Raw genomic sequence first — 15,997 nt, forward strand, 5'->3', positions numbered from 1 at the left:
GTTTTGGTTACCGGAAGAGTTTCGGGGTTTATCGGTAATGTACCGGGACCACCGGGAGGGTCCCGGGGGTCCACCAAGTGGGGCCACCAGCCCGGGGGGGCCACATGGGCTGTAGGGAGTGTTCCTTGGCCTACATGGGCCAAGGGCACCAGCCCCACTAAGGCCTATGCGCCTAAGAGATGGAGAGGGGGCAAACCCTAATGGGATATGGGCCTTAGGGCCCATATTGGTGCGCCTCCCTCTCCCATCCCCTCTTGGCCGCCCCCCTTGCTCCCCATCTAGGGCTGCCGCCCCCCCTAGGGGTGGGAACCCTAGAGGGGGCGCAGCCCCTCCCCTTCCCCTATATATATGAGGCCTAGGGACGCCCATAACACACGCGATTCGATCTCTCGTTGGTGCAGCCCTGCATCTCTCTATCCCTCCTCTTCTGTGGTGCTTGGCGAAGCCCTGCAGGATTGCCACGCTCCTCCATCACCACCACGGCGTTGTGCTGCTGCTGGATGGAGTCTTCCTCAACCTCTCCCTCTCTCCTTGCTGGATCAAGGCGTGGGAGATGTCACCGGGCTGCACTTGGTCATCGGTGATTTGAATCACGACGAGTACGACTCCATCAACCCCGTTCACTTGAACGCTTCCGCTTAGCGATCTACAAGGGCATGTAGATGCACTCTCCTTCCCCTCGTTGCTGGTTTCTCCATAGATAGATCTTGGTGACACGTAGGAAAATTTTGAATTTCTGCTACGTTCCCCAACAGTGGCATCATGAGCTAGGTCTATGCGTAGTTTCTATGCACGAGTAGAACACAAAGTAGTTGTGGGCGTTGATTTTGTTCAATATGCTTGCCGTTACTAGTCTTATCTTGATTCGGCGGCATCGTGGGATGAAGCGGCCCGGACCAACCTTACACGTATGCTTACGTGAGACCGGTTCCACCGACTAACATGCACTAGTTGCATAAGGTGGCTGGCGGGTGTCTGTCTCTCCCACTTTAGTCGGATCGGATTTGATGAAAAGGGTCCTTATGAAGGGTAAATAGCAACTGGCATATCACGTTGTGGTTTTGCGTAGGTAAGAAACGTTCTTGCTAGAAACCCATAGCAGCCACGTAAAACATGCAAACAACAATTAGAGGACGTCTAACTTGTTTTTGCAGGGTATGCTATGTGATGTGATATGGCCAAAAGGATGTGATGAATGATATATGTGATGTATGAGATTGATCATGTTCTTGTAATAGGAATCACGACTTGCATGTCGATGAGTATGACAACCGGCAGGAGCCATAGGAGTTGTCTTAATTTATTTATGACCTGCGTGTCAACATAAACGTCATGTAATTACTTTACTTTATTGCTAACCGTTAGCTATAGTAGTAGAAGTAATAGTTGGCGAGACAACTTCATGAAGACACAATGATGGAGATCATGATGATGGAGATCATGGTGTCATGCCGGTGACAAGATGATCATGGAGCCCCAAGATGGAGATCAAAGGAGCTATATGATATTGGCCATATCATGTCACTATTATTTGATTGCATTGATGTTTATCATGTTTATACATCTTATTTGCTCAGAACGACGGTAGTAAATAGGATGATCCCTCATTAAAATTTCAAGAAGTGTTCTCCCCTAACTGTGCACCGTTGCTACAGTTCGTCGTTTCTAAGCACGTCGTGATGATCGGGTGTGATGGATCCTTACGTTCACATACAACGGGTGTAAGACAGTTTTATACATGCAAAACACTTAGGGTTAACTTGACGAGCCTAGCATGTACAGACATGGCCTCGGAACACAGAAGACCGAAAGGTCGAGCATGAGTTGTATGACAGATACGATCAACATGAAGATGTTCACCGATGTTGACTAGTCCGTCTCACGTGATGATCGGACACGGCCTAGTTGACTCGGATCATGTAATCACTTAGATGACTAGAGGGATGTCGATCTGAGTGGGAGTTCATAAGATGAACTTAATTATCCTGGACATAGTCAAAAGATCTTTGCAAATTATGTCGTAGCTCGCGCTTCAGTTCTACTGTTTAGTTATGTTCCTAGAGAAAATTTAGTTGAAAGTTGATAGTAGCAATTATGCGGACTAGGTTCGTAAACTGAGGATTGTCCTCATTGCTTCATAGAAGGCTTATGTCCTTAATGCACCGCTCAGTGTGCTGAACCTCGAACGTTGTCTATGGATGTTGCGAACATCTGACATACACATTTTGATAACTACGTGATAGTTCAGTTAAACGGTTTAGAATTGAGGCACCGAAGACGGTTTTGAAACGTCGCGAAACATATGAGATGTTTCGAGGGCTGAAATTGGGATTTCAGGCTCGTGCCCACGTCAAGAGGTATAAGACCTCCGACGATTTTCTTAGCTTGCAAACTAAGGAGAAAAGCTCAATTGTTGAGCTTGTGCTCAGATTGTCTGAGTACAACAATCGCTTGAATCGAGTGGGAGTTGATCTTCCAGATGAAATAGTGATGGTTCTCCGAAGTAATTACCACCAAGCTGCTGGAGCTTCGTGATGAACTATAATGTATCAGGGACATATATGATGATCCTTGAGATATTCGCGATGTTTGACACCGCGAAAGTAGAAATCAAGAAGGAGCATCAATTGTTGATGGTTAGTGAAACCACTAGTTTCAAGAAGGGCAAGGGCAAGAAGGGATACTTCATGACACAGCAATTCAGCTGCTGCTCTAGTGAAGAAACCCAAGGTTGAACCCAAACCCGAGACTAAGTGCTTCTGTAATAAGGGGAACAACCACTGGAGCAGAATTACCCTAGATAATTGGTAGATTAGAAGGCTGGCAAGGTCGATAGAAGTATATTGGATATACATTATGTTGATGTGTACTTTACTAGTACTCCTAGTAGCACCAGGGTATTAGATACCGGTTCAGTTGCTAAGTGTTAGTAACTCGGAATAAAAGCTACGGAATAAACGGAGACTAGCTAAAGGTGAGCTAACGATATGTGTTGGAAGTGTTTCCAATGTTGATATGATCAAATATCGTATGCTCCCTCTACCATCGACATTGGTGTTTGCATTAAGCATAGACATGATTGGATTATGTCTATCGCAATACGGTTATTCATTTAAAGAGAATAATGGTTACTCTGTTTATTTGAATAATACCTTCAAATGGTCTTACACCTGAAATGAATGGTTTATTGAATCTCGATCGTAGTGATACACATGCTCATGCCAAAAGATAGTAATGATAGTACCACCTACTTGTGGCACTGCCACTTAAGTCATATCGGTATAAAATGCATGAAGAAGCTCCATGTTGATGGATCTTTGGGCTCACTCGTTTTTGAAAGGTTTGAGACATGCGAACCATGTCTATTGGTGTATATGCATGAAGAAACTCCATGCAGATGGATCGTTTGGACTCAATTGATTTTGAATCACTTGAGAAATGCAAATCATACCACATGGGCAAGATGACTGAAAGCCTCGGTTTCAGTAAAATGGAACTAGAAAGCAAATTGTTGGAAGTAATACATTTTGATGTGTGCAGTCCAATGTGTGCTAAGGCATGTAGTGGATATCGTTATGTTCTTTCTTCACAGATGATTTGAGTAGATGTTGAGTACATTTACTTGATGAATCATGAGTCTGAATTATTGAAAGGTTCTAGTAATTTCAGTGTGAAGTTGAAAGATCGTCGTGATAAGAGGATAAAATATCTATGATATGATCATAGAGATGAATATCTGAATTACGAGTTTGGCACAAAATTAAGACATTGTGGAAATTGTTTCACAACTAATACAGCCTGGAACACCATAGTGTGATGGTGTGTCCGAACATCATAACTGCACCCTATTGGATATGATGCATACCATGATGTCTCTTATCGAATTACCACGATAGTTCATGGGTTAGGCATTAGAGACAACCACATTCACTTTAAATTGGGCACCACGTAATTCCGATGAGATGACACCGTATGAACTATGGTTTAGAGAAACCTAAGCTGTCATTTCTTAAAAGTTTGGGGCTGCAACGCTTATGTGAAAAAGTTTCAGGCTGATAAGCTCGAACCCAAAAGCGGATAAATGCATCTTCATAGGACACCCAAAACAGTTGGGTATACCTCCTGTCTCAGATTCGAAAGCAATAAAGGATTGTTTCTAGAATCGGGTCCTTTATCGAGGAAAAGTTTCTCTCGAAAGAATTGAGTGGGAGGATGGTGGAGACTTGATGAGGTTATTGAACCGTCACTTCAACTAGTGTATAGCAGGGCACAAAGAGATGTTCCTGTGGCACCTACACCAATTGAAGTGGAAGCTTATGATATTGATCATGAGACTTCGGATCAAGTCACTCCCAAACCTCGTAGGATGACAAGGATGCATACTACTTCAGAGTGGTACGTAATCCTGTCTTGGAAGTCATGTTGCTAGACAACAATGAACCTACGAGCTATGGAGAAGCGATGGTGGGCCTGGATTCCGATAAATGGCTTGAGGCCATATAATCCGAGAGAGGATCCATGTATGAAAACAAAGTGTAGACTTTGGAAGAACTACTTGATGGTCGTAAGGCTGTTGAGTGTAGATGGATTTTAAAAGGAAGACGGACAATGATGGTAAATGTCACCATTAAGAAAGCTCGACTTGTCGTTAAGATGTTTTCCGACAAGTTCAAGGAGTTGACTACGGTGAGATTTTCTCACACGTAGCGATGCTAAGAGTCTGTTGGAATTATATTAGCGATTACTGCATTATTTATGAAATCTTGCAGAAAGGATATCAAAACATTGTTTCCTCGACGTTTTTCTTGAGGAAAGGTTGTATGTGATAAAACCGGAAGGTTTTGTCAATCCTGAAAGATGCTAATAAGTATGCAAAGCTCCAGCAATCCTACTAAGGACTGGAGTAAGCATCTCGGAGTTGGAATGTATGCTTTGATGAGATGATCAAAGATTTTGGGTGTATACAAAGTTTATGAGAAACTGGTATTTCCAAAGAAGTGAGTGGGAGCACTATAGAATTTCTGATGAATATATGTTGTTGATCAGAAATGACGTAGAATTTCTGGAAAGCATATAGGGTTATTTGGAAAGTGTTTTTCAATGAAAGCCTGGATTAAGCTACTTGAGCATTGAGCATCAAGATCTATAAGGATAGATCAAAACGCTTAATAGCACTTTCAAATGAGCACATGCCTTGACGTGATCTTGAAGGTGTTCAAGATGGATCAGTCAAAGAAGGAGTTCTCGCCTGAGTTGTAAGGTATGAAGTTAAGACTTAAAGCTTGACCGCGGCAGAATAGAGAGAAAGGACGAAGGTCGTCCCCTATGCTTAAGACATAGGCTCTACAGTATGCTATGCTGTGTACCGCACCTGAAGTGTGCCTTGCCATGAGTCAGTCAAGGGGTACCAGAGTGATCCAAGAATGGATCACAGGACAGCGGTCAAAGTTATCCTTAGTAACTAGTGGACTAAGGAATTTTCTCAATTATGGAGGTGGTAAAAGAGTTCGTCGTAAAGAGTTACGTCGATGCAAGCTTAACACCTATCCGAATAGCTCTGAGTAGAGATACCGGATACATATAATGGAGCAACAATTTAGAATAGCTCCAAGTAGAACAGTTATTTGGATAAGATCCAAATAGAACGTGGTAGCTACATCTAGGAGATGACATAGAGATTTGTAAAGCACACACGGATCTGAAAGGTTCAGACCCGTTGACTATAACCTCTCTCACAAGCATAACATGATCAAACCCAGAACTCATCGAGTATTAATCACATGGTAAATGTGAACTAGATTATTGACTCTAGTAAACTCTTTGGGTGTTAGTCACATGGGGATGTGACCTGTGAGTGTTAATCACATGGCGATGTGAACTAGATTATTGACTCTAGTGCAAGTGGGAGACTGTTGGAAATATGCCCTAGAGGCAATAATAAATTGATTATTATTATATTTCCTTGTTCATGATAATCGTTTATTATCCATGCTATAATTGTATTGATAGGAAACTCAGATACATGTGTGGATACATAGACAACACCATGTCCCTAGTAAGCCTCTAGTTGACTAGCTCGTTGATCAATAGATGGTTACGGTTTCCTAACCATGGACATTGGATGTCGTTGATAACGGGATCACATCATTAGGAGAATGATGTGATGGACAAGACCCAATCCTAAGCATAGCACTAGATCGTGTAGTTCATATGCTATAGCTTTTCTAATGTCAAGTATCATTTCCTTAGACCATGAGATTGTGCAACTCCCGGATACCATAGGAATGCTTTGGGTGTATCAAACGTCACAACGTAACTGGGTGACTATAAAGGTGCATTACAGGTATCTCCGAAAGTGTCTGTTGGGTTGGCACGAATTGAGATTGGGATTTGTCACTCCGTGTAAGCGGAGAGGTATCTCTGGGCCCACTCGGTAGGACATCATCATAATGTGCACAATGTGATCAAGGAGTTGATCACGGGATGATGTGTTACGGAACGAATAAAGAGACTTGCCGGTAACGAGATTGAACAAGGTATCGGTATACCGACGATCGAATCTCGGGCAAGTATCGTACCGATAGACAAAGGGAATTGTATACGGGATTGATTAAGTCCTTGACATCGTGGTTCATACAATGAGATCATCGTGGAACATGTGGGAGCCAACATGGGTATCCAGATCCCGCTGTTGGTTATTGACCGGAGATCGTCTCGGTCATGTCTGCATGTCTCCCGAACCCGTAGGGTCTACACACTTAAGGTTCGATGACGCTAGGGTTATAAAGGAAGTTTGTATGTGGTTACCGAATGTTGTTCGGAGTCCCGGATGAGATCCCGGACGTCACGAGGAGTTCCGGAATGGTCCGGAGGAAAAGATTTATATATGGGAAGTCCTGTTTTGGTTACCGGAAGAGTTTCGGGGTTTATCGGTAATGTACCGGGACCACCGGGAGGGTCCCGGGGGTCCACCAAGTGGGGCCACCAGCCCGGGGGGGGCCACATGGGCTGTAGGAAGTGTTCCTTGTCCTACATGGGCCAAGGGCACCAGCCCCACTAAGGCCCAATGCGCCTAAGAGATGGAGAGGGGGCAAACCCTAATGGGATATGGGCCTTAGGGCCCATATTGGTGCGCCTCCCTCTCCCATCCCCTCTTGGCCGCCCCCTTGCTCCCCATCTAGGGCTGCCGCCCCCCCTAGGGGTGGGAACCCTAGAGGGGGCGCAGCCCCTCCCCTTCCCCTATATATATGAGGCCTAGGGCTGCCCATAACACACGCGATTCGATCTCTCGTTGGTGCAGCCCTGCATCTCTCCTCCCTCCTCTTCTGTGGTGCTTGGCGAAGCCCTGCAGGATTGCCACGCGCTCCTCCATCACCACCACGCCGTTGTGCTGCTGCTGGATGGATTCTTCCTCAACCTCTCCCTCTCTCCTTGCTGGATCAATGCGTGGGAGACGTCACCGGGCTGTACGTGTGTTGAACGCTTCCGCTTAGCAATCTACAAGGGTATGTAGATGCACTCTCCTTCCCCTCGTTGCTGGTTTCTCCATAGATAGATCTTGGTGACACGTAGGAAAATTTTGAATTTCTGCTACGTTCCCCAACACCTCATGTGCAGTCTCAGCATCTCGGGCGGGTCCAACTCCATCGCGCTCGCGAACGGGGCTGGAAGCCGGAGGCGACGACGAGGCACACGGCGCAGCCTGACGAAGAACTCACAAGGGTCGTCCCCTATATGGACCGCCGCGGGAAGAAGAACCGCCGGCGGAGGCGAAGCTGGCGCGCCGCCCCGTCCGCCTCTCGCCCGAGCGCCTCGACCTCGTCCTCGGCCTCGTCCACGACCTCGCCCCCTCCCTCTTCCCCTTATGGCTGGCTCTGCCACCACGGGCGCGGGAGAGGGAGAGGTGCGCTGCCTGGCGGCGACCCTTGCCGCCACCGAGGAAGGACCAGGGTTCCCTTTCTCCATGGAAAATGAGAGAAAGGGGAGCAGAAGCTGAAGAAAGGAGGAGATGAGAGAGTGCGGGCTTCCGCGCTCCCCTCCCGCTCTTTATAAAGGAGCGAGGTGGGGGCTCGGCCGCCCCGCTCAGCGAATCAGGGCACGGGGAGAGCAGGGAGTCGGGGCCAACCCGCTGCCTCTACTCGCAACGGCCCAGATTCCCACTTCCACCGTCCGCAACTCCGAGCGCATGGGAGCCGCGTGGCGAGGATGCGGAGCCGAGGCGACGGACGAGGCAGCCTCGCCCCGCCCCGTGATCGCGGGGAGTGGACGCCTTGAAAAACCGCGCACCGGCCCCGTCCAGTAAATGCACGGCGCCCCCACGCCTACCTCCGTTTAAGGAGGAGGGCGTGAACCGCCCCCTTCATCATGGCCTGACGCATGCTCGCGGGGCTTAGCCCCGTGCACGCCGCCCACGTCACCCACGACGCCGCGTTCGACCCGTGCCGTTCTGGGCGTGCGCGGTGGAAGCGGAGAGATACGCGGCGTGACCTAGGCCGCGCGTGCCCGTGCACTGTTTTGGGCCTGGCCCAACAGCGCTCGGCACCGTGTCTGGCCCAGGCCCGGGGGCTCCTGTCGGTGTACTAGAGTAGGGGTACCCTAGTATCCCGAACTTGTGCACGGACAGTCGCAGCATCCCGCGGCAAGGCTTGCCGGGTGACCGCCAAGATCCTCCGAGGTTCCTTTGGAGCCATTCAAGAACAAAGTACTCAAACCAAGGCCCCGGCAAGGAGCTGGCCGGGAAGGAAACAAGACCCCGGCAAGAGGAGCTTGCCGGGAAGACTATCAGAAGCACCCCGAGACCCCGGCAAGAGGAGCTTGCCGGGAAGGCCAACCCAGGCGTACCAAGAAAACTTGCCGCGGCGCGCTACGCGCCCCGGCGAGGCCCGGTGAGCGACAAGCTCCCGGACGCGACAAGACAACAACCGCGGCAAGGCACTTGCCGCGGCAAACCGCCTCTTCGAGCCCGCGCTCTAGCACAACCACCACGTGTCGCTCTGGGGGCCCCTCCCAAGCACACGTGGCAGGAGGTCGCGCAGCTAGGGGTGCGAGGTGGCGAGCAGGCGCTGACGAGATAACCATCATGGCAAACGGTGGCGTCCCTAGCGGTCCCTCTCGGTACTGTTCAGGCGACACAGACGGGCATTTAATGCCCTTGTCCCCTGCCGTCAGGGTTAGGTATGATAACACTGTAGCGGGTAGCTGTGCCTACTACAGCACCTAGCTGTGCCTATCCGCGGCACCCTTTCCATTTTTGCCCTTGGCCCCCGTTGCTCTATGTCGGTAACCCCTTGAGTATAAAAGGAGGCCCGTGTGCAACGTAGAGGGGGGTCGGCCATTTTGAGAGCCTTCGGGAGGACGGCCATTCCAGACACACACGCTCGGTCTCGCTAGCAGCTGGAGAGTACTGTAGCACTCCGCACTCCCGAGCTAGAAATCAATACCAAACCACAAAGCAGGAGTAGGGTTTTACGCATCCGTGCGGCCTGAACCTGGGTAAATCGCTCGCGTGCTTCGCCTCGATTTGCCCTTCGCACGACCAACCGCCCAGGTGCTTCGTCTCGATCTGCTCTTTGCGCGACCTCCGCCCCCCGCCGAACCAAAAGGGACCCGGTCCGCCGGTCCCATAGGTGTCCGCAGATCAGCAACCCCAGCATACGTAATCTTTGGAAAGGGTCCCGGTGGACTAGCTGTTCCGAATGACGCTGAGGGACACGCACCCATGTGGAAGAAGAAATCTATATTTTGGGACCTACCCTACTGGAAAGACCTAGAGGTCCGCTCCTCAATCGACGTGATGCACGTGACGAAGAACCTTTGCGTGAACCTACTAGTCTTCTTGGGCGTGTATGGGAAGACAAAAGATACACCTGAGGCACGGGAGGACCTGCAACGTTTGCATGAAAAAGACGGCATGCCTCCGAAGCAGTATAAAGGTCCTGCCAGGTACGCTCTTATGAAAGAAGAGAAAGAAATCTTCTTTGAATGCCTGCTCAGTATGAAGGTCACGACTGGCTTCTCGTCGAATATAAAGGGAATAATAAATATGCCAGAGAAAAAGTTTCAGAACCTAAAGTCTCATGACTGCCACGTGATTATGACGCAACTGCTTCCGGTTGCATTGAGGGGGCTTCTACCGGAAAACGTCTGATTAGCCATTGTGAAGCTATGTGCATTCCTCAATGCAATATCTCAGAAGGTGATCGATCCAGAAATCGTACCAAGGCTAAGGAGTGGTGTGGCGCAATGTCTTGTCAGTTTCGAGATGGTGTTCCCACCATCCTTCTTCAATATCATGACGCACGTCCTAGTTCATCTAGTCGACGAGATTGTCATCCTGGGGCCCGTATTTCTACACAATATGTTCCCCTTTGAGAGGTTCATGGGAGTCCTAAAGAAATATGTCCGTAACCGCGCTAGGCCAGAAGGAAGCATCTCCATGGGCCATCAAACAGAGGATGTTATCAGGTTTTGTGTTGACTTCATTCCTGGCCTTAACAATATAGGTCTCCCTAAATCGCGGTATGAGGGGAGACTAACTGGAAAAGGCACTCTTGGAAGAGACTCAATAATATGCAGGGACGGATATTCTTGGTCTCAAGCACACTACACAGTTCTACAGAACTCTACCTTGGTGACCCCGTATGTCGATGAACACAAGAACAGTCTGCGCTCCAAACACCCGGAGCAATGCGACAACTGGATTACATTTGAACACATCAGGACTTTCAGCAGTTGCTTGGAAACACGTCTCAGAGGTGACAACACTGTTTGTGATGAGTTGTACTTGTTGTCCAGGGGACCATCTTTGACTGTATTGACTTACAAAGGATACGAGATAAATGGGAATACATTTTACACGATTGCCCAAGACCAAAAGAGCACCAACCAAAACAGCGGTGTCCGCTTTGATGCAGCAACCTAGAGCGGAAAGGACACATATTATGGTTACATAGTGGACATATGGGAACTTGACTACGAACCCGATTTTAAGGTCCCTTTGTTTAAGTGCAAATGGGTCAATCTGTTAGGCGGCGGGGTATAGGTAGACCCACAGTACGGAATGACATCAGTGGATCTGAAAAATCTTGGGTACACTGACGAACCGTTCGTCCTAGCCAATGATGTGGAACAGGTTATCTATGTGAAGGACATGTCTACCAAATCGAGAAAAAGAAAAGATAAGGAAGCGAATACATCATACGATGAGCCAAAGCGCCACATAGTTCTTTCAGGAAAAAGGGACATCCTGGGAGTGGACGGCAAGACAGACATGTCTGAAGATTATAAAAAGTTTCATGAAATTCCTCCCTTCAATGTCAAGGCTGACCCAAGCATCCTGATAAACAATGAAGATTATCCATGGTTACGGGACAATAAGCAAATGACACAAGCGAAGAAAAAGTGAAGACTTTCTCCCGCAACTATTATGATGATACCATGCCAAATTTGTAACAGACGAACATGCTACCATTGTCCGTTTTGTACATGCACATGCTATGTGGGTGAAATTATGATACCATCCCAACTTTCAACTTTTCAGAGTTCATTTGAAATGCTTTCATGTCTTATGGTTTGAAACTATGATACTTCGAAAGTGATTGTCCATTTTGTACACGAAGTGCATCAAGTTTTTGTCGTAACCCTCTCTACTTTTTGGAACATGCTATGTGGGTGAAATGATGATACCATGCCAACTTTCAACCTTTTCAGAGTTCATTTTGAAATGCTTTCCAATTTCAGAGTCATTTAGCTCAAAGAATGAATTAATAGCAAACAGAATAAACTACAAAACTTTTATGAAAATAAAAACAATCAATTAAAATACTATGTTATGATCAACTAAAATAAAACTATAATATTCTTCAATAGCAAAAAGAATATAATTTTTGTGACCTAAAATCAAACTATAAGTATTTAATTGTAAGTATAAATAAAAAATAAATAGCAAAGAAGAAAAAAATTCTAATTTTATAGTAAAGTTATTCATAAACTAGTGAATCACACAAATTTTTAAAATTCAAATTTAAACTATTTAAAATTTAAAACTAATGGCACTAACAGAAAGTTTATAATTTTTGTGACCTAAAAGCAAAAAGAAATCACTAAAAAACTGTGGTATTTAGTTGTAAGTAGAAATAAAAAATAAATAGAAAAAAATTCTATTTTTATAGTAAAGTTATTCATAAACTAGTGATTCACACAAATTTTTAAAAATTCAAATTTAAACTATTTAAAATTTAAAACTAATGGCACTAACAGAAAGTTTATAATTTTTGTGACCTAAAAGCAAAAAGAAATCACTAAAAAACTGTGGTATTTAGTTGTAAGTAGAAATAAAAAATAAATAGAAAAAAATTCTATTTTTATAGTAAAGTTATTCATAAACTAGTGATTCACACAAATTTTTAAAAATTCAAATTTAAACTATTTAAAATTTAAAACTAATGGCACTAACAGAAAGTTTATAATTTTTGTGACCTAAAAGCAAAAAGAAATCACTAAAAAACTGTAAGTATTTAGTTTTAAGTAGAAATAAAAAAATAAAAAACCAAAAAAATATAGAAATAAAAAAGAAAAAACCAAAAAAAATGCCTCCTACTGGGCCTCCACGGCCTGAATACGACTAGAAACCCTACATGGGCCAGGATTCAGGCCCGCAGAAGGCCCAATAGGCCCACAGGCAGTAGCAAGTTTAGGCCCGAAAGCCTGCATTAGAGAGGAGCTCGAATGGGGAGGCACACCAGCGCTTATAAACTAGTGCCGGTGCCCTTTAGCTAGCGATGTGGGACTAAAATTTTGGGCGCGGGGCAGCACAGGCCATTGGTCCCGGTTGGTGGCACCAACCGGGACTAAAGGGGGCATCGGTCACGGTTCGTGGCACCAACCGTGACCATTGCCCCCCTTTAGTCCCGGTTGGTGCCACCAACCGGGACCAATGGCCTCCGCTTCCCGCCCTTTGGGCTGCCGAAAAGAGGCCTTTGGTCTCGGTTGGTGGCACCAACCGGGACTAAAGGGGGCATTAGTCCCGGTTTGTGCCACCAACCGGGACCAATGCTCCGTCTATATAAGCCACACTTGTGAAAATTTTGGTTCAGTTTCTTTGATCCCGCCCCGACGTCGCCGCCAGGCTGCCCCTCTGATCGCCTCGCTGTCGCCGCCGTTGCCCCTGCCCCGCCCCCGAGCGCGCCCTGCCTCGCCGTCGTCGCCGGCCGCCCGTCCACCGCCCCCGAGCACCCCCTGTGCAGCAGAGCCCATCCGCCGCCCCCGAGCACCCCCTGCGCCCCCGAGCCCGTCCGCCGCCGCCGAGCGCACCCCGCCGTCGCCCTCGCCCTCGCCGACCCTGAGCCCGTCCTCGTCGCCGTCGCCCCCGACGCCGGCCGCCCGCTTCTCCTCCCCGATCCCTCCGGGAGAGGTAGCTACCGCCCCATCCTTCCCCCTTCCTTCCTTCCCTGCTCCTTAATTTGCAAAATATTGATATGATGTAGATGTATGTATGTATGTATGTATGAGTTGGGGAGAAAGTTTATAATTTTTGGTCATATATACTGTAGATGTATGTATGATGAATTTTGATATTTTTTTGTTCATATATAATGTAGATGTATATGTATGTATGGAATGATATCGATGGATGTATGTATACAGAACATTCGTAGAAAATAAGACGAATCCGATATGACCAATGTCCCCCTCCGGTTCACTCGGGAACACTAACTATCTCAGAGAAAAAAATGTTATCGGGGAAAAAAATGTTATCGGGGTTGAGGGTCGTCGAACATGAGAGGAAGAATAGGATAAAAAAGAAGAGGAAGAAGAAAAAAAAGAGGAGAAGAAAGAATAGAGGAGCTTCTCCTCTATTCTTTCTTCTCCTCTTTTTTTCTTCTTCATCTTTTTGTATCGGGAGGGGTCGACGGTCGCCTAGGGGTCGAGGGTCGAGAGGGGGTCGATGGTCGCCTAGGGGTCGAGGGTCGAGAGGGGGTCTAGGGTCGCCGAGAGGGGAGAGGAAGATGAGGAGAAATAAATAAGAAGAAGAAAAAAGAAGAAAAAGAAGAGGAGAAGAAGAAAGGAATAGAGGAGAAAAGAGATTCTCCTCTATTCCTTTCTTCTTCTCCTCTTTTTTTCTTCTTTTTTTTCTTCGACACGTGGGGGGGGTCGAGAACACCGGACATTCATGAGAGAGGCGAGGAAGAAGGGGAAGAAGAGGGAGAATAAGAGGAGAGGAAGAAGAGGATGTCTTCTCCTCTATTCTTTCTTCTCTTCTTTTTTCTTCTTCTTCTTCCTCTTTATTTTATCGGGAACGAGGGTCGTCGAGAGGGTCGCCGAGCGGTAGAGGAGAAACCCTAAATAGAAAGTATCGTCGGTGCGAGATACATGTACCGTCGGTGTCGGACACTACATCCACATCCCACAAGTGGCGCGGGCTTCGACGCCCACATCACTTGTGGGACGTGGATGTAGTGTCCGACACCGAAGGCCACATGTATCTCACACCCATGATACTTGCTAGCTATTTAGGGTTTCCTCTACCGAAAAGAAGAGGAGAAATAAATAAGAAGAAGAAAAAAGAAGAAAAAGAAGAGGAGAAGAAGAAAGGAATAGTGGAGAAGAAGAGAAAATATAATATATTCTATTTTCTCTTCTTCTCCACTATTCCTTTCTTCTTCTCCTCTTTTTCTTCTTCTTCTTCTTCTTCTTCTTCTCTTCTTCTTCTTCTTCTTCTTAATTTTTATCGGGAACGAGGGTGTCGAGGATCGCCGAGGGGTAGAGGGTCGGGAACTAGGGTAGAGGGTCGAGGGTCGTTAAGGGGTCAAGGGTCGAGGGTTTCAGGGTCGAGGGTTCGAGGGTTCTATAGGGTCGAGGGTTCCAGCAGGGTCGTCTTGGGGTCGAGGGTTCCAGGGTCGTCGAGGGGTCGAGGATCGCCGAGGGGTCGAGAGAGGTTTCCTAGTGTCAAAGTATTGAAGAAATCCATGCCTTCATCATGCCCTGGAAGTAACCAGGGCATGTTGGTACGAAGTTCTGCAAAGTTGTTCTGGAATGGAGTCCCGGATAGAATAATCCGCCTTTTGGTACGAATTCAGCAAAGGCCTTCCAAATAGCGATATTCGGAAGGCTCCTGCTGAACTTTGTACCAAAAAGCGAATTATCCTATCTGGGACTCAGTTCCAGAACAACTTTGAAGAGCTTCGTACCATCATGCACATGTTACTTTCGCCTAATGATGAAGACATGGTTTTTTTGAATCCTTTGACACTAGGCAACCTCCCGACCCCTCGACGATCCTCTCGAACATGAGAGGAAGAAGAGGGTCGTCTAGGGGTCGAGGGTTCCAGGGTCGTCGATTGTTCGAGGGGTCGAGGATCGCCGAGGGGTCGAGAGAGGTTTCCTAGTGTCAAAGTATTGAAGAAATCCATGCCTTCATCATTAACCGGAAGTAACCAGGGCATGTTGGTACGAAGTTCTGCAAAGTTGTTCTGGAATGGAGTCCCGGATAGAATAATCCGCCTTTTGGTACGAATTCAGCAAAGGCCTTCCAAATAGCGATATTCGGAAGGCTCCTGCTGAACTTTGTACCAAAAAGCGAATTATCCTATCTGGGACTCAGTTCCAGAACAACTTTGAAGAGCTTCGTACCATCATGCACATGTTACTTTCGCCTAATGATGAAGACATGGTTTTTTTGAATCCTTTGACACTAGGCAACCTCCCGACCCCTCGACGATCCTCTCGAACATGAGAGGAAGAAGAGGGTCGTCTAGGGTTCGAGGGTTCGAGGGTTCTTCTCCTCTATTCTTTCTTCTCCTCTTTTTTTTCTTCTTCTTCCTCTTTTTTTTATCGGGAACGAGGGTCGTCGAGGGACATAGATGTAGTGTCGTCGTTGTCGATATATACCCCCTCCCGATAGCTTACTATGATTAGGTAGCTAGTTCTACGTTTGGCACTAATATATCCATCTGTCATGTTTGAATAATAATTGCCATGTTGTAAATATTTGTAGAAA

This window comes from Triticum urartu, chromosome 2, assembly GCF_003073215.2.
Source record: "Triticum urartu cultivar G1812 chromosome 2, Tu2.1, whole genome shotgun sequence".
NCBI lineage: Eukaryota > Viridiplantae > Streptophyta > Magnoliopsida > Poales > Poaceae > Triticum > Triticum urartu.